Here is a 19,831-nt window from a genome sequence, read left to right as displayed (position 1 = left end):
TGTGTGGGGCTGCATTATACCCTATGAAGGTGCTGCATTATACTCTTTTAGGGGGTCTGCATTTTACTGTGTGTGTGTGTGTGTGTGTGGCTGCATTATACTCTGAGGGGGCTGTAGTATACTCTATGAGGAGGGCTGAAATATACCCTGAGGAGGGCTGCATTATACTCTATTAAGGACCATGGTCAGTGCATTATACTATGTGTACTATATGGGACCTGCATTATACTGTATGGAGGACTATCTGTACCTATCATTCTTCCACAGCTGGTGTAAAGAGGCTAGGAAACAAGCGTCAAACAACTTCAATATTGTTGATCACGCTGGTTTAACGGCCTGAACTCAGAGCATGCAAATACAACTGAAATGTTTCTGTATGATGGTGCAAAATGTGAGCATTTTGGGCCCCACTCTAAACTTTTGCCCAGGGCTCCACTTTGTCTAAATCCAGCCCTGCCTATGGCTATGTGTCCACTAGCTGGGTTTCAGTTGTCCTCTGCCCTTATCCACATGCACGTCACTTGACAAACGTTAAGATTTTAATATTAGAGGTTAGGACCGTCCCTAATAGGATCACCATTACATACTGGGATGGCATTTTGCATTTTTTAAAATAAAAAATGCACCCTATGTTATTTTCAGGCACTATTGTTGTTTATTGATTTACTGCAGGGTATTTGCTTATGTTTTTACCTTAGATATTGATCCAAGTAGGTAGAAGTCCTTTACAATTATATACAGCTGGTGAAATAAGTATTGAACATCACCATCTTATAAAATTTTTTCTAAAGGTGCTATTGACATGAAATCCTCACCAGATATCAGAAACAACTCATCCAATCCTCATAGGCAAATAAATCAAACCATAGATGTCCACAAACTAAGTTATGTCTGATAATGAAAAATGGCAGACAAAAAAGGTAGAACACATCAAGAAAAAGTGGTAGAAAAAGCAATGGAAAGTCACGGCACCAGCTGAAATCTATCAGTAGTAGTGTTGAGCGATACCGTCCGATACTTGAAAGTATCGGTATCGGATAGTATCGGCCGATACCCGAAAAATATCGGATATTGCCGATACCGATATCCAATACAAGTCAATGGGACATCAAGTATCGGAAGGTATTCTCATGGTTCCCAGGGTCTGAAGGAGAGGAAACTCTCCTTCAGGCCCTGGGATCCATAGGGATGTGTAAAATAAAGAATTAAAATAAAAAATATTGATATGCTCACCTCTCCGGCGGCCCCTGGACATCACGCTGCTAACCGGGAGGCTTCTTTGTTTAAAATGCGCGCCTTTAGGACCTGCGAATGACGTCCCGGCTTCTGATTGGTTGCGTGCCGCCCATGTGACCGGCACGCGACCAATCAGAAGCCGTGACGTCATTCGCAGGTCCTCAATTCCTAGAATTAGGAGTTTTTGTGAATGAGAATGACGTCGCGGCTTCTGATTGGTCGTGTGCCGGTCACATGGGCGGCACGCGACCAATCAGAAGCCGCGACGTCATTCTCATTCACAAAAACTCCTAATTCTAGGAATTGAGGACCTGCGAATGACGTCCCGGCTTCTGATTGGTCGCGTGCCGCCCATGTGACCGGCACGCGACCAATCAGAAGCCGTGACGTCATTCGCAGGTCCTCAATTCCTAGAATTAGGAGTTTTTGTGAATGAGAATGACGTCGCGGCTTCTGATTGGTCGCATGCCAGTCACATGGGCGGCACGCGACCAATCAGAAGCCGCGACGTCATTCTCATTCACTAAACTCCTAATTCTAGGAATTGAGGACCTGCGAATGACGTCACGGCTTCTGATTGGTCGCGTGCCGGTCACATGGGCGGCACGCAACCAATCAGAAGCCGGGACGTCATTCGCAGGTCCTAAAGGCGCGCATTTTAAACAAAGAAGCCTCCCGGTTAGCAGCGTGATGTCCAGGGGCCGCCGGAGATGTGAGCATATCAATATTTTTTATTTTAATTCTTTATTTTACACATCCCTATTGATCCGATACCGATACCCGATATCACAAAAGTATCGGATCTCGGTATCGGAATTCCGATACCGCAAGTATCGGCCGATACCCGATACTTGCGGTATCGGAATGCTCAACACTAATCAGTAGTTAGAAAGCAATACTGCCTCTTAGTGAGAAATAATATAAATTGGTTCAACTGATGGTCTATAAAAAGTTGTCTCATTGAGTGAGCTGTCACAAGATCTTTGCAACCTTATTGTTGAAAAATATATTGATGACATTGGTTCCACAACAATTTGTAAACTACTGAAGGTTCCAGTGAACTCTGTTGGGGCTATAATTTGAAAGTGGAAAGAATATCATTTGACCAAAAACCGGTCACAACCAGGTGCTCCCCGCAACATTTCAGACAGAGGATTGAAAAAATATCAAAAGAGGTGTCCAAGAGCCAAGGACCACCTGTGGAGAGCTACAGAAATACCTACCAACAAGTCCTCATCTTACCATTACTAAGCTTGTTAATATATGAATTGTGAGTCACTTTGAATCGAGTTATGCTATGTACTAAACGCCACCACTTTTTGAGGAGTACCTTATCGCACATGGTTTTGTCTTTTTGTATTTTTATTATTCTGTCAATAAAGATTTTTGTACATATTTTTTATTAAAAAAAACTCCGTTGGTCCTCCTTTTTGTAATATGATGTTGTTTTTGGAGGAATATGCAATCATTTGCGTCATGTTTGGCACACTATTTAAATATGAGTCTGGGTTTTGTTGTATAGAAATGCCTAGGATCAGCAAGTGTAATTGATTAAAAAAAGCTATAAGTAATGCACTCAACCTTTATAAAAATCTGCTGCCATCTACCGGGATGATGAAGATGAAATGAGGGTGGACATTTAAGCACATTAATAATCTCAAACACATATCCAATTTAACTCTCAATTGGTATCAGAAAGAAAATAAATGGCTCAGCCAATCACCTGAAGTGAATCCAATAGAACATTTATGGCAGGAACTAAAGCTCAGAGTTCATAGAAAGAGCCCACGGAACCGTCAAGATTTGAAGAGTGTTTGTGTGGAAGATTGGCCAAAATCTCACATGAGCAATTATTATTATTATTATTATTATTATACATTTTTATAGCGCTATTTATTCCATGGCGCTTTACATGTGAACGGGGCAAACACAGACAAGTACAATAAACATGAGTAAAACAAGGCACACACAAATACAGGAGGAAAGAGGACCCTGCCCGCGAGGGCTCACAGTCTACAGGGAATGGGTGAGCAATGCAAGCAACTCCATACAGGAGGTACCTTGAAGCTGTCCTCACCAACAAAGGCTTATGTATGAAGTATTAAATGCGTTTCAGTAAGCGTATTTAATACTTTTTCCCTGTTTCATTTCTCACTATTACAAATAACGTAACTTATGGACATCTATGGTTTGATTTTTATTGCATGTGTGGATTCAATGTGTTGTTACTGACATTTGAAAATTTCAAGTCAATAGCTCTTTTAGAAATATATTTTCTTAGAAAATTGTTGACGCATTCAATACTTATATCGCCCGCTGTATATAATGTTTTTAGATTTTCTTTTTCAAAGGGTCATGGGGGATGGGGCAGGCTTTTTTATTTTATTGAATACAGTTGAACTTCCACCCTGAATACTACAATCTGTGATTCTTTGATTCATTACATAATGAAATTAGGCTGAAACCTCTAATAGACCTGGGGTCTGTGGTCAGACCGCAAGCTGCCATAGTATTGAATAGATTAAAAATTAAAGCATAGATTAAAGAATAATATAATCATGGAGTGCTGATAGCCTGAGGGAGGCTGATCTTTTTCGGTCAAATTCCTTAGATACTGCAATTTAAGGGGTTAATGAGGCTGATCCTGGCCACCCATTGCACTCACTCCCCATCACTGTCTCTATTCTTACATAAGGGAATGGTCTGGTTAAAAGAGGGATCATGATACATGCGGCAAAATCCGTTAGTAAGGACATGAAAGAGTAGTTAAATGTCAGAAAGCAATTAATTCAGGAAATATCAGAGTACATTTCGGATAATTAATTATTAGTGATGAGCGAGTATGCTCGTTACTCAGGTTTGTCCGTGCACGATCGGTTGGTATTTTGGCGTGCTTGAAGATTTAGTTCATGTCGACGCAGCTGCATGATTTGCAGCTGCTAGACAGCTTGAATACATGTGGGGGTTACTTAACAAACAGGCAATCCCACACGTATTCAAGCTGTCTAGCAGCCGCAAATCATGCAGCTGCATCAACAGGAACTAAATCTCCAAGAACTCACAAATACTCGGAGAACACCCGAGCGTGCTCGGAGAAACCCAAGTAAGGTCCGAGTCACACTAGACCATAATACGGACGAGTGCTATGCAATAAAAAAATCGCATAGCACTCGGACTAATATTAATCTATGGGGCAGCTCACATCATCCGATAGTTTCTCAGCCGTATTCTACATGTGAGTGAAATCACAGCATGCTGTGATTGTCAGCGTATCTCGGCTGAGACTCTCCAATGCAAGTCTATGGGTGCAAGAAAAAAATGGATTACACACGGACTATGCATGTGACTTGCGAGGAATATGGAAGACTTCTTCAGGTGACAGGAAATTGACTCATCCATTATCAGGAAGCTTTGGCATGCAAATTTCCCTGGCACACACTAGGAAAAAGCAGGAAGCACGCCTCCCCTCCACGGAGTGTTGCAGCATGGCCAGACACATCAATGTCGAGATGCTGATAGTTCTGGTCCATAAGAGGCCAGAACTTTCTAACGTGACGCACATTATGCGGACCGCGCACAGAAGAACGCATCATGGAGGTCAATCTGTCGCCACATGTTCACCGATTTTGATGAGCGACCTCATGATGAAACAAATTACCCTAACCGCATCATATGTGATGTGTTTAGTAATATGTGGCATATTTCATAATATCCACATGCTATAAGTAGCAGACCACAATACACTGAAGCATATATGTTGGAAGACACACAATGGGATTGATAGTTAATACATTTCTTGTGTTTCTTTGCAGTGAATGATGTCACTAGACGCTGGCGGAGTTTCCGTGACCAGTACCGGCGTGAATGGCAGCTTTTGGGGCAGATGTTGTGAATTCTGTGGCTGAGTTCACTTCTGTGGTCACAAGTGGTATTGCAGTCTCTGGGCTTCCTCCCTCAGGTGTTTTGGTGAGCTCGTTGGCTGCCTTGCTATTTAGCTCCACCTGAGTCTGTCTTCCTTGCTCCTTGTCAATGTTCCAGTGTTGGATCTGAGCTACTGCATCTTTCCTTGGGCCTGCTGCTCTGCTAGATAAGTGCTTCTAGTTTGTTTTCTGTTTTTTTCTGTCCAGCTTGCTATTGTCTTTTGCTGGAAGCTCTGAGAAGCAAAGGGGTGCACCGCCGTGCTGTTAGTTCGGCACGGTGGGTCTTTTTGCCCCTTTGCGTGGTTTTCGTTTTAGGGTTTTTTGTAGACTGCATAGTTCTCTTTGCTATCCTCGCTCTGTCTAGAATATCGGGCCTCACTTTGCTGAATCTATTTCATTCCTACGTTTGTCTTTTCATCTTGCTAACAGTCATTATATGTGGGGGGCTGCCTATTCCTTTGGGGTATTTCTCTGAGGTAAGTCAGGCTTGTATTTCTATCTTCAGGCTAGTCAGCTCCTCAGGCAGTGCCGAGTTGCATAGGTAGTGATAGGCGCAATCCACTGCTGCTTATAGTTGTGTGAGGATAGATCAGGTACTGCAGTCTACAGAGATTCCACGTCTCAGAGCTCGTCCTATTGTTTTTGGCTATTGCCAGATCTCTGTATGTGCGCTGATTACTGCACGCTGTGTTGCCTGATTGCCGGCCATAACAGTACAAGGAGCCACACCAATGATTCCCAATAGAGGGAAAAAAGAAATCCTGACATCATTTTTTTTTCTTAGCTCTGTCTTCAGTCTTTTTTTTCCCCTAGACATTAGAGTGCTTCAGGACACAGCTGTGGACATGGATATTCAGGCTCTGTGCTCCTCAATGGATAATCTCGTTATAAATGTACAAAAGATTCAAGATACTATTGATCAGAAATCGATGCTAGAACCAAGAATTCCGATTCCTGATTTGTTTTTTGGTGACAGAACTAAGTTCCTGAGCTTCAGAAATAATTGTAAGCTATTTTTGGCCTTGAAACCTCATTCTTCTGGTAATCCTATTCAACAGGTTTTGATTATTATTTCTTTTTTGCGCGGCGACCCACAGGACTGGGCGTTTTCTCTTGCACCAGGAGATTCTGCATTGAGTAATGTTGATGCATTTTTCCAGGCGCTGGGATTGCTTTACGATGAGCCTAATTCAGTGGATCAGGCTGAGAAAAATCTGCTGGCTTTATGCCAGGGTCAGGATGATGTAGAAGTATATTGTCAGAAATTTAGGAAGTGGTCAGTACTCACTCTGTGGAATGAATCTGCACTAGCGGCTTTGTTCAGAAAGGGTCTCTCTGAAGCTCTTAAGGATGTAATGGTGGGATTTCCTATGCCTGCTGGTTTGAATGAGTCTATGTCCTTGGCCATTCAGATCGGTCGTCGCTTGCGCGAGCGTAAATCTGTGCACCATCTGGCGGTATTGTCTGAGAGTAAACCTGAGCCTATGCAGTGCGACAGGACTATGACTAAAGTAGAACGGCAAGAACACAGACGTCTGAACAGACTGTGTTTCTATTGTGGTGATTCTACTCATGCTATTTCTAATTGTCCTAAACGCACTAGGCGGTTCGATAGCTCTGCCGTTATTGGTACTGTACAGTCCAAATTCCTTTTGTCCATTACCTTAATGTGCTCTTTGTCATCGTATTCTGTCATGGCGTTTGTGGATTCAGGCGCTGCCCTGAATCTGATGGATTTGGATTATGCTAAACGTTGTGGATTTTTCTTGGAGCCTTTGCGGTGTCCTATTCCGTTGAGAGGAATTGATGCTACACCTTTGGCCAAGAATAAGCCTCAGTACTGGGCCCAGCTGACCATGTGCATGGCTCCTGCACATCAGGAAGTTATTCGCTTTCTGGTACTGCATAATTTGCATGATGTGGTCGTGTTGGGGTTGCCATGGCTACAAACCCATAATCCAGTATTGGATTGGAACTCTATGTCGGTAACCAGCTGGGGTTGTCAGGGAGTACATGGTGATGTTCCATTTTTGTCTATTTCGTCATCCATTCCTTCTGACATCCCAGAGTTCTTGTCGGACTTTCAGGATGTATTTGAAGAGTCCAAGTCTGATGCCCTACCTCCGCATAGGAATTGTGATTGTGCTATCGATTTGATTCCTGGTAGTAAATTCCCTAAGGGTCGTTTATTTAATTTGTCCGTACCTGAACACACCGCTATGCGCAGTTATGTGAAGGAGTCCCTGGAGAAGGGACATATTCGCCCATCGTCGTCACCATTGGGAGCAGGGTTCTTTTTTGTAGCCAAGAAGGATGGTTCGCTAAGACCGTGTATTGATTACCGCCTTCTTAATAAGATCACTGTTAAGTTTCAGTATCCCTTGCCATTGATTTCTGACTTGTTTGCTCGGATTAAGGGGGCTAGTTGGTTTACTAAGATTGATCTTCGTGGTGCGTATAATCTGGTGAGAATCAGGCAGGGAGATGAATGGAAAACGGCATTTAATACGCCCGAGGGTCATTTTGAGTATCTGGTGATGCCGTTCGGACTTGCCAATGCTCCATCTGTTTTTCAGTCTTTTATGCATGACATTTTCCGTGAGTATCTGGATAAATTCTTGATTGTTTACTTGGATGACATTTTGATCTTCTCAGATGATTGGGAGTCTCATGTGAAGCAAGTCAGAATGGTTTTCCAGGTACTGCGTGCTAATTCCTTGTTCGTGAAGGGATCAAAGTGTCTCTTCGGTGTGCAGAAAGTTTCATTTTTGGGGTTCATCTTTTCCCCTTCTACTATCGAGATGGATCCGGTTAAGGTTCAGGCCATCCAGGATTGGACTCAGCCGACATCTCTAAAAAGTCTGCAGAAATTCCTGGGCTTTGCTAATTTTTATCGTCGCTTCATCTGTAATTTTTCTAGCATTGCCAGACCATTGACCGATTTGACCAAGAAGGGTGCTGATTTGGTTAATTGGTCTTCTGCTGCCGTGGAAGCTTTTCAGGAGTTGAAGCGTCGTTTTTGCTGTGCCCCTGTGTTGTGTCAACCTGATGTTTCTCTTCCGTTCCAGGTCGAGGTTGATGCTTCTGAGATTGGTGCAGGGGCGGTTTTGTCACAGAGAGGTTCTGGTTGCTCAGTGTTCAAACCATGTGCTTTCTTTTCCAGGAAATTTTCTGCTGCTGAGCGTAATTATGATGTGGGCAACCGAGAGTTGCTGGCCATGAAGTGGGCATTCGAGGAGTGGCGTCATTGGCTTGAGGGTGCTAAGCATCGCGTGGTGGTATTGACTGATCATAAGAACCTTACTTATCTTGAGTCTGCCAAGCGCTTGAATCCTAGACAGGCCCGTTGGTCGTTATTTTTTGCTCGTTTTGATTTTGTGATTTCATACCTTCCGGGCTCTAAAAATGTGAAGGCGGATGCTCTGTCTAGGAGTTTTGTGCCCGACTCTCCGGGGTTATCTGAGCCGGCGAGTATCCTCAAGGAAGGAGTCATTGTGTCTGCCATCTCTCCTGATTTGCGGAGAGTGTTGCAGAAATTTCAGGCTAATAAACCTGATCGTTGTCCGGCCGAGAAACTGTTCGTCCCTGATAGGTGGACTAGTAAAGTTATCTCTGAACTTCATTGTTCGGTGCTGGCCGGTCATCCAGGAATCTTTGGTACCAGGGAGTTGGTTGCTAGATCCTTCTGGTGGCCATCTCTGTCACGGGATGTGCGTGCTTTTGTGCAGTCCTGTGGAATTTGTGCTAGGGCTAAGCCCTACTGTTCACGTGCCAGTGGGTTGCTTTTGCCCTTGCCGGTCCCGAAGAGGCCTTGGACACATATTTCGATGGATTTCATTTCTGACCTTCCCGTTTCTCAAAAAATGTCGGTCATTTGGGTGGTCTGTGATCGCTTTTCTAAAATGGTCCATCTGGTGCCCTTGGTTAAATTGCCTTCCTCCTCTGATTTGGTGCCTTTGTTCTTCCAGCATGTGGTTCGTTTACATGGCATTCCTGAGAATATTGTTTCTGACAGAGGTTCCCAGTTTGTCTCGAGGTTCTGGCGAGCCTTTTGTGGTAGGATGGGCATTGACCTATCTTTCTCCTCGGCCTTCCATCCTCAGACTAATGGCCAGACCGAACGAACCAATCAGACCTTGGAAACATATCTGAGATGTTTTGTTTCCGCTGACCAGGATGATTGGGTGTCATTTTTGCCGTTGGCTGAGTTCGCCCTTAATAATCGGGCCAGCTCAGCTACCTTGGTCTCTCCATTTTTCTGCAATTATGGGTTCCATCCTCGTTTCTCTTCAGGACAGGTTGAGTCTTCGGACTGTCCTGGTGTGGATTCTGTGGTGGACAGGTTGCAGCAGATCTGGACTCAGGTAGTGGACAATTTGACCTTGTCCCAGGAGAAGGCTCAGCTTTTCGCTAATCGCAGACGCCGTGTGGGACCCCGACTTCGTGTTGGGGATCTGGTTTGGTTATCTTCTCGTCATATTCCTATGAGGGTTTCCTCTCCTAAATTTAAACCTCGTTTTATTGGTCCGTATAGGATTTCTGAGATTCTCAATCCGGTGTCTTTTCGTCTGACCCTCCCAGACTCCTTTTCCATACATAATGTATTCCATAGGTCGTTGTTGAGGAGATACGTGGCACCTATGGTTCCATCTGTGGAGCCTCCTGCCCCTGTTTTGGTGGAGGGGGAATTGGAGTATATTGTGGAGAAGATTTTGGATTCTCGTGTCTCTAGACGGAAACTCCAGTATCTGGTCAAATGGTAGGGTTATGCTCAGGAAGATAATTCCTGGGTTTTTGCCTCTGATGTCCATGCCCCAGATCTTGTTCGTGCCTTTCATGTGGCTCATCCTGGTCGGCCTGGGGGTTCTGGTGAGGGTTCGGTGACCCCTCCTCAAGGGGGGGGTACTGTTGTGAATTCTGTGGCTGAGTTCACTTCTGTGGTCACAAGTGGTATTGCAGTCTCTGGGCTTCCTCCCTCAGGTGTTTTGGTGAGCTCGTTGGCTGCCTTGCTATTTAGCTCCACCTGAGTCTGTCTTCCTTGCTCCTTGTCAATGTTCCAGTGTTGGATCTGAGCTACTGCATCTTTCCTTGGGCCTGCTGCTCTGCTAGATAAGTGCTTCTAGTTTGTTTTCTGTTTTTTTCTGTCCAGCTTGCTATTGTCTTTTGCTGGAAGCTCTGAGAAGCAAAGGGGTGCACCGCCGTGCTGTTAGTTCGGCACGGTGGGTCTTTTTGCCCCTTTGCGTGGTTTTCGTTTTAGGGTTTTTTGTAGACTGCATAGTTCTCTTTGCTATCCTCGCTCTGTCTAGAATATCGGGCCTCACTTTGCTGAATCTATTTCATTCCTACGTTTGTCTTTTCATCTTGCTAACAGTCATTATATGTGGGGGGCTGCCTATTCCTTTGGGGTATTTCTCTGAGGTAAGTCAGGCTTGTATTTCTATCTTCAGGCTAGTCAGCTCCTCAGGCAGTGCCGAGTTGCATAGGTAGTGATAGGCGCAATCCACTGCTGCTTATAGTTGTGTGAGGATAGATCAGGTACTGCAGTCTACAGAGATTCCACGTCTCAGAGCTCGTCCTATTGTTTTTGGTTATTGCCAGATCTCTGTATGTGCGCTGATTACTGCACGCTGTGTTGCCTGATTGCCGGCCATAACAGGCAGAGTGGCAAAGAAGCCCCAAAGAAACGAAAATATGTATATTTTGACTGCTTCAATTTTCTTGCACCGGTGATGGATCTCAGACCGTAAGTGCATACATGTCCCCACATCTTTTACACATGCTCTAAAGGGGGTATTTTTTATATTTAAAAAAATTAAATTTATGTTTGTCTACAGAACGGAGTCAAACCTTACTGAATGGGAGACTGCTTCAGACTCCGAGGTCAACATTGACCCCGCTGGTGAAGGTGATGAAGTGGCTGGCCCTTCTTCGCAACCAACAGGCATCAACCAACCACCACCACCATCAGCGTCTTCTGCCACACAGGAGGCTAATGGAGAAGTGGAGGAAGGTGCCCACAGCAGCAGTCCCACATTGTCTCTGGATACTTCACCACAGTCTTCTGCAAGACCACACCGTGGGTTGTGCAGAAGGGTGCTTTCCACAACTTCTACCAGGAGGCAAGTGGACACAGGGGTGTTGAACTATTTGTCCAGGGCTGCCCATGATGATGGGAGGAAGCATACTTCCGCAGTCTGGCACACTACTTGCGTCTCCTTCTGCGTGCGGTCAGGCTGCGGACCAGAGGTGCCATACAAATAGTGATCCATGCGGCCACACCCCCAAACAACCCTACTTCTGTGTTCGATTATCTGGAAAGGTGGCAGCTGTTATCAAGCAACCTTCTTCCGCTGCAAGATATTCCAGAAAAGAATACAGGAACAGTCGCTGCACCACTACCACCACGTATTGCACCACAATCACAGGCTGTCCAAACCCAACAGCAAACTCAACCTAGGCACATGTATGAGTATACTGCACCTGCCCAATATGGCCACTTGAGCAGACCCACTGTTGGAGGCTGGTCCCAACATGTGTCTACTCGACATGGCCATCTTGGGGAGTATGACCAAATGGTTCTTTCCACTACCCAGGAGTTAATGCAGCTATACCCTCCACAACACTATTATGCTTAACCACAGGATCGAGCCTTGGGACAGAATCTGGCCTACCCATCTGCCATACCACAGGTTGACAGTCAGGTTGGGCAAACACCTAGGCCAAGTTCGTCACATGCTGGCCTCCCGCCATCACCACCCCCAGCCTACCAGAACCTGTAAATTTGTTTATTTTTTGCAGTCTTGTAAGGTTGATCTTGTTTTTGTATTTTGATTTATTTGCCTTCGCATGTAATACTTTATTGTTGGCCCAGGTTAATAGACGTAAAATGCCATATGATGTTGATATGGTTTATGGTTTTTAAAATAATATTTTTCTAGTTAAAGAAATGCCACTAAATGAGTGTCATGTGTTGTTATGACTACATACATGATTTGCTTATTTACCAATTCAACACATTTGTTTAATCTAACAAAACACACACTTCAAACAGGAACATAACTATATTTATTTTTTAACAAAAGCAAAAAACAATACATAGAAACAGCATTGTCTTGCAAGGGAGTAGATCCCTCTGTTGAGACAAAAAAAATTTGTTAACACATTACACACTTTAATGCCAGAGGGCTGATGACGTGGATGAAGGACATGTGTAGTAGACAAGACAGTATTTGCATACTCAACATCATCAGCAGCATTTGATGGACAGTCATGGTATCTGGTGAAATTGTGAAGTACCACACATGCTTTAATCACCCCTTTGACATTGGCTTCACTCAGTTGAATTGCAGACTGCAGTACCTGCCATATGGCACAGAGAATGCCGAAGGTAAACACCAGGTGTTGGGCACGGGAAAGCCAAATATTAAAAATTCTGCGATGGTGGTCCAGGCCTCTCCATGGATAGGGCCTCATGAGGTTGCGTGTTAATTGAAAGGACTCATCTGCAACAATCACGTAAGGCACCGCATCAATATTAGCCCATGGTAGGTGACGTGGGGGTGGGAGATCCAAATCATTATTGCGTAGCCGCCGACCCATAATGGAAGAATTGAAGACTCTGGGGTCTCCAGTTCTTCCATACACCCCACTATCTACAATTATAAACCTGTAGTGGCTATCGACCAGGGCCAACAGCACTACAGAAAAATATTGTTTATAATTATAGAATTGGGACCCTGAGTTCGGCGGCTTACGCACACGGAAGTGATGCCCATCCAGGGCTCCAATACAGTGTGTAAACTGGCACGTGTCCTGAAATAAACAGGCTGTTAGGGTTGGCGGAACGCACCGAATATATTTATTAAGTAAGTCTGGTGCGTTCGCCACCCGGGATCCACCGTGCAGGAAAGAACCTGCTGCTAAGTGAATGGCGGCACTATATGGTGGTACAATGTGATTACACACATGGGATAACTTCACCCTGTTTGGAGGAAGCGATCCCTGTTAAGTCACAGGGTCGCGGTACTGCACAGAGAGCGCAAGCAAGGAACCACAGAACTCTATCCCAGGACACAGGATTAGGCTGGAGTCACACTCAGCGTAAGACAATACCGTCCATATATTATGGCCGTAATACGCTGAAAAGTCCCCAAAATAGTGGTCCATAGCTCCTCCGTAGGCAGGGTGTTTCAGCGTTTTTTGCGCATGGCATCCTCCGTATGTAATCCGTATGGCATCCGTACTGCGTGTTTTTCTCGCAGGCTTGCAAAACCAACATACGGCTATACAAGGGATCCATGTGTAAAAAAAAAAAAAAAACATATATACTGTCTATATATGTATACAGTGGGGCAAAAAAGTATTTAGTCAGTCAGCAATAGTGCAAGTTCCACCACTTAAAAAGATGAGAGTCGTCTGTAATTTACATCATAGGTAGACCTCAACTATGGGAGACAAACTGAGAAAAAAAAATCCAGAAAATCACATTGTCTGTTTTTTTAACATTTTATTTGCATATTATGGTGGAAAATAAGTATTTGGTCAGAAACAAACAATCGAGATTTCTGGCTCTCACAGACCTGTAACTTCTTCTTTAAGAGTCTCCTCTTTCGTCCACTCATTACCTGTAGTAATGGCACCTGTTTAAACTTGTTATCAGTATAAAAAGACACCTGTGCACACCCTCAAACAGTCTGACTCCAAACTCCACTATGGTGAAGACCAAAGAGCTGTCAAAGGACACCAGAAACAAAATTGTAGCCCTGCACCAGGCTGGGAAGACTGAATCTGCAATAGCCAACCAGCTTGGAGTGAAGAAATCAACAGTGGGAGCAATAATTAGAAAATGGAAGACATACAAGACCACTGATAATCTCCCTCGATCTGGGGCTCCACGCAAAATCCCACCCCGTGGGGTCAGAATGATCGTAAGAACGGTGAGCAAAAATCCCAGAACCACGTGGGGGGACCTAGTGAATGAACTGCAGAGAGCTGGGACCAATGTAACAAGGCCTACCATAAGTAACACACTACGCCACCATGGACTCAGATCCTGCAGTGCCAGACGTGTTCCACTGCTTAAGCCAGTACATGTCCGGGCCCGTCTGAAGTTTGCTAGAGAGCATTTGGATGATCCAGAGGAGTTTTGGGAGAATGTCCTATGGTCTGATGAAACCAAACTGGAACTGTTTGGTAGAAACACAACTTGTCGTGTTTGGAGGAAAAAGAATACTGAGTTGCATCCATCAAACACCATACCTACTGTAAAGCATGGTGGTGGAAACATCATGCTTTGGGGCTGTTTCTCTGCAAAGGGGCCAGGACGACTGATCCGGGGACATGAAAGAATGAATGGGGCCATGTATCGTGAGATTTTGAGTGCAAACCTCCTTCCATCAGCAAGGGCATTGAAGATGAAACGTGGCTGGGTCTTTCAACATGACAATTATCCAAAGCACACCGCCAGGGCAACGAAGGAGTGGCTTCGTAAGAAGCATTTCAAGGTCCTGGAGTGGCCTAGCCAGTCTCCAGATCTCAACCCTATAGAAAACCTTTGGAGAGAGTTGAAAGTCCGTGTTGCCAAGCGAAAAGCCAAAAACATCACTGCTCTAGAGGAGATCTGCATGGAGGAATGGGCCAACATACCAACAACAGTGTGTGGCAACCTTGTGAAGACTTACAGAAAACGTTTGACATCTGTCATTGCCAACAAAGGATATATTACAAAGTATTGAGATGAAATTTTGTTTCTGACCAAATACTTATTTTCCACCATAATATGCAAATAAAATGTTAAAAAAACAGACAATGTGATTTTCTGGATTTTTTTTTCTCAGTTTGTCTCCCATAGTTGAGGTCTACCTATGATGTAAATTACAGACGCCTCTCATCTTTTTAAGTGGTGGAACTTGCACTATTGCTGACTGACTAAATACTTTTTTGCCCCACTGTATATATGTCAGTAGACACATATATGTATATATATATTATTACTTCATACAGCGCTAGATAGCTTTGAAGCCGGTAATTCAATTGCCGGCTTTTGCTATCTCCTTCCTAAAACCCGACATGATATGAGACATGGTTTACATACAGTAAACCATCTCATATCACCTTTTTTTTTGCATATTCAACACTACTAATGTTAGTAGTGTGTATATTCAAAATTTGGCCGTTCTAGCTATTAAATTAAAGGGTTAAATGGCGGAAAAAATTGGCGTGGGCTCCCGCGCAATTTTCTCCGCCAGAGTAGTAAAGCCAGTGACTGAGGGCAGATATTAATAGCCTGGAGAGGGTCCATGGTTATTGGCCCCCCCCCCTGGCTAAAAACACCTGTCCCCAGCCACACCAGAAAAGGCACATCTGGAAGATGCGCCTATTCTGGCACTTGGCCACTCTCTTCCCATTACCGTGTAGCGGTGGAATATAGGGTAATGAAGGGTTAATGCCACCTTGCTATTGTAAGGTGACATTAAGCCAAATTAATAATGGACAGGCGTCAATTATGACACCTATCCATTATTAATCCAATACTAGTAAAGGGTTAAAAAATACACAAACACATTAATAAAAAGTATTTTAATGAAAAAATCACAAAGGTTGTTGTAATATTTTATTCTACGCTCAATCCACTCACTGAAGACCCTCAATCTGTAACAAAAAAAACCAAAAAACAACAATATACATACCTTCCGAAGATCTGTAAAGTCCCACGATGTAAATCCATCTGAAGGGGTTAAAATATTTTGCAGCAAGGAGCTCTGCTAATGCAGCGCTGCTCCTTGCTGCAAAACCCCGGAGAATGAAGGTAAAGTAGGTCAATGACCTATATTTACCTTCATTTGCGGTGAGGCGCCCTCTGCTGGTTGTCCTAGATCGTGGGAACTTTCCTAGAAAGCTCCCAGGCTCGAGTTCATAAGAGGCGCCCTCTGCTGGTTGTCCTCATATGAACTCGAGCCTGGCAGCTTTCTAGGAAAGTTCCCATGATCTAGGGACAACCAGCAGAGGGCGCCTCACCGCAAATGAATGTAAATATAGGTCATTGACCTACTTTACCTTCATTCCCCGGGGTTTTGCAGCCAGGACGTTACAGATCTGCGGAAGGTATGGATATTGTTGGTTTATTTATTTTTTTTGTTACAGATCGAGGGTCTTCAGTGATTGGGTTGAGCGTAGAATAAAATATTACAACAACCTTTGTTTTTATTTCATTAAAATAATTTTAAATAATGTGTTTGTGTTTTTTTAACCCTTTACTAGTATTGTATTAATAATGGATAGGTGTCATAATTGACGCCTCTCCATTATTAATTTGGCTTAATGTCACCTTACAATAGCAAGGTGGCATTAACCCTTCATTACCCCATATCCCACCGCTACACGGTAATGGGAAGAGAGTGGTCAAGTGCCAGAATAGGAGCATCTTCCAGATGTGCCTTTTCTGGGGTGGCTGGGGGCAGATGTTTTTAGCCAGGGGGGGCCAATAACCATGGACCCTCTCCAGGCTATTAATATCTGCCCTCAGTCACTGGCTTTACTACTCTGGTGGAGAAAATAGCGCGGGAGCCCACGCCAATTTTTTCCGCCATTTAACCCTTTAATTTAATAGCTAGAATGGCCAAATTTTGCATATACACACTACGAACATTAGTAGTGTGGAATATGCAAAAAAAAAAAGGTGATATGAGATGGTTTACTGTATGTAAACCATGTCTCATATCATGTCGGGTTTAGGAAGGAGAGAGCAAAAGCCGGTAATTGAATTACCGACTTTAAAGCTATCTAGCGCTGTATGAAGTAATAATATATATACATATATGTGTCTCACTGACATATATATATATATATATATATACCTATTCTATGTGTACACATTTATTCTATCTATTCTACTGTAAGCTGTCAGTGTGATTTTACTGTACACCGCACTGAATTGCCGGCTTTTCTCTCTAACACCGCTGCGTATTTCTCGCAAGTCACACTGCTGGTCCGTGTGTAATCCGTATTTTTCTGGCTTCCATAGACTTTAATTGGTGTTTTTTTTGCGCAATACGGTGACAAACGCAGCATGCTTTGATTTTCTACGGCCGTAGAAAGCCGTATAATACTGATCAGTAAAATACGGCAGATAGGAGCAGGGGCATAGAGAATAATTGGGACGTTTGTTAGGCGTGTTTTACGGACGTATTTTCTGCACTCATACGTCCGTAAAACTCGCTAGTGTGACTCCAGCCTTAGAGTTAGTGTAGACCTCTTGCGATCGACACCACAATTGAGGTATCAGAGGCAACTATTATGCACAGAAGTGTATGCTGTGCCACACTAGCGGACGCCACTAACCACCCAGACTTGGGTAAGGAAAGCGCACTAATAGCGCACGGCGCTGCACTGGCGGTCACAGCAGTTAGACTCTGCTTCGTGTGTTAAGGCTGTGAGTTCAGCCGGGCGCTAGATTGCAGCCATACACCCTACGCGAACAGTCATACACAAGGGATGGATTTTTTAAGGAACGACTTGCACTCATCAACACACACACGATAACAATAGTAAACTAGCGCATGGCCGTGCGGTCATGCGAAGCTTATATAGCTGCAGCATGTTCAGGACCCTTCAAAGAAGGACCAATGGATTTGCAGCAGTACCTGAGTGTTGTGAATTCTGTGGCTGAATTCACTCCTGTGGTCACAAGTGGTACTGCAGCTTCTGAGCTTCCTCCCTCAGGTGTTCTGGTGAGCTCGTTAACTGCTTCATTACTTAACTCCGCCTGATGCTGCTATCCTTGCTCCTTGTCAATGTTTCAGTGTTGGATCTGAGCTTCTCCTGATTGTTCCTGTGACCTGCTGCTCTGTATAGCTAAGTGCCTTTTGCTTTTTGTTGCTTTTTTTCTGTCCAGCTTGTCTTTTGTTTTGCTGGAAGCTCTGAGATGCAAAGGGTGTACCGCCGTGCCGTTAGTTCGGCACGGTGGGTTTTTTTTTGCCCCCTTTGCGTGGTTTTGCTTTAGGGTTTTTGTAGACTGCAAAGTTCGCTTTACTGTCCTCGCTCTGTCCTAGAATATCGGGCCCCACTTTGCTGAATCTATTTCATCCCTACGTTTTGTCTTTTCATCTTACTCACAGTCATTATATGTGGGGGGCTGCCTTTTCCTTTGGGGAATTTCTCTGGGGCAAGTCAGGCCTATTTTTCTATCTTCAGGCTAGCTAGTTTCTTAGGCTGTGCCGAGTTGCCTAGGTAGTTGTTAGGCGCAATCCACAGCCGCTTTTAGTTGTGTTTAGGATAGGATCAGGTGTGCAGTCTACAGAGTTTCCACGTCTCAGAGCTCGTTCTTGTATTTTTGGGTATTTGTCAGATCACTGTGTGCGCTCTGATCGCTAAGCACACTGTGTTTCTGGATTGCCTTCATAACACCTGTCATTAGCAAACATAACACCTGAGCATGTGACCCTAGATCTCCATTGAGAGATCTTGCCCTGGGCATGCTCAGTGTGTGTAAAGCAGGACTAAGTCCTAGCACCTACAGGACCTTCCTGAGCATGTGACTCTAGATCTCCACTGAGAGATCTTGCCCTGGGCATGCTCAGTGTGCGCAAAGCAGGACTTAGACCCAGGAAAGCCTGCTCGCTGCAGATCAGTGTAGGTTACCATAGCAGAGCCTGGAGAGGCAGTAGTAACCCTTTGCACAGTACCAGTCTCAGTGAGACGCTGGGAGCGATGTCTCCGCTGAGCAGGCTCCACTGCAGCCGAAGCAGAATGGGAGACCGCAGCAGACACGGATCGAGATTCCCCCTGTGCAGCAGAGGAAACTTGATTCCTAACACAGGCTATACGCAACCAGTCTGCCATCTTTGGCTCAGGCATGTCCTCTTGATGTAGTCAGGACCAGATTTCCGAGCACGTACACTGGACAATGCCTGAGATGGTTGATTTGCCAAGTAAAAATTCTAAATGCAGTTCGCATATGAAAGGCCAGTGGAAAGGAATCTAAACGTAAACATAATCATAAAAAAATTAGAATCCATGACACAAAATAACAGTTTCATCATTGTTTAAAATTATAGTCTATAACTAATAAACCATGCCTTTAATAAATTAAAATACATGCAATGGCTTTGCTCTTTCATATACACGCATATATTGTGAAATAACATATGTTGTTTAGTCAACATACAAAATAAGGATATTATCAAAAAAGCTATAAGGCCATGAAAGAAACAAGGTTGTATTAAACATCATCAACATAGAAAATGAATACATGCCGTAATGTAAGGATAAGGCGCTCCTCTGCAGAAATACACTTGCGCATCCTGGTGTCCTTAAAGGTGATCCCAGGGTGCAATTTCTCCAACAAAATGTGAAATGTTTCAAGCCTCATCCGACAATATTGGAAGAACTTGTCCGGATGTGTCCGCAGAGCTGCATAGAGACGGTGGAAATTGCCTTTATTGATTCGCTGCTTCAAAAGCGGATGGACCCACATTTGTCTCCGCTTCCTCGGATCCACAATCACTGGGTATGGCTCCCCAAAATGTTGGGACAAAACCCAGTTGTAAAGCACCAGCTCTGTTGTGTTAAAAGTAGGTCTGTCTGACATGTTGCTCACAAAGCAGAAATACACCAACACAAGCACGGACTCATGTGCAAAGATTGGAGGGTGTCACCTGTTGTAGGGCCAATAAATA

This window comes from Ranitomeya imitator, chromosome 6 (genome assembly GCF_032444005.1).
Source record: "Ranitomeya imitator isolate aRanImi1 chromosome 6, aRanImi1.pri, whole genome shotgun sequence".
NCBI lineage: Eukaryota > Metazoa > Chordata > Amphibia > Anura > Dendrobatidae > Ranitomeya > Ranitomeya imitator.
Note: the sequence above shows the minus strand (reverse complement) of the source record.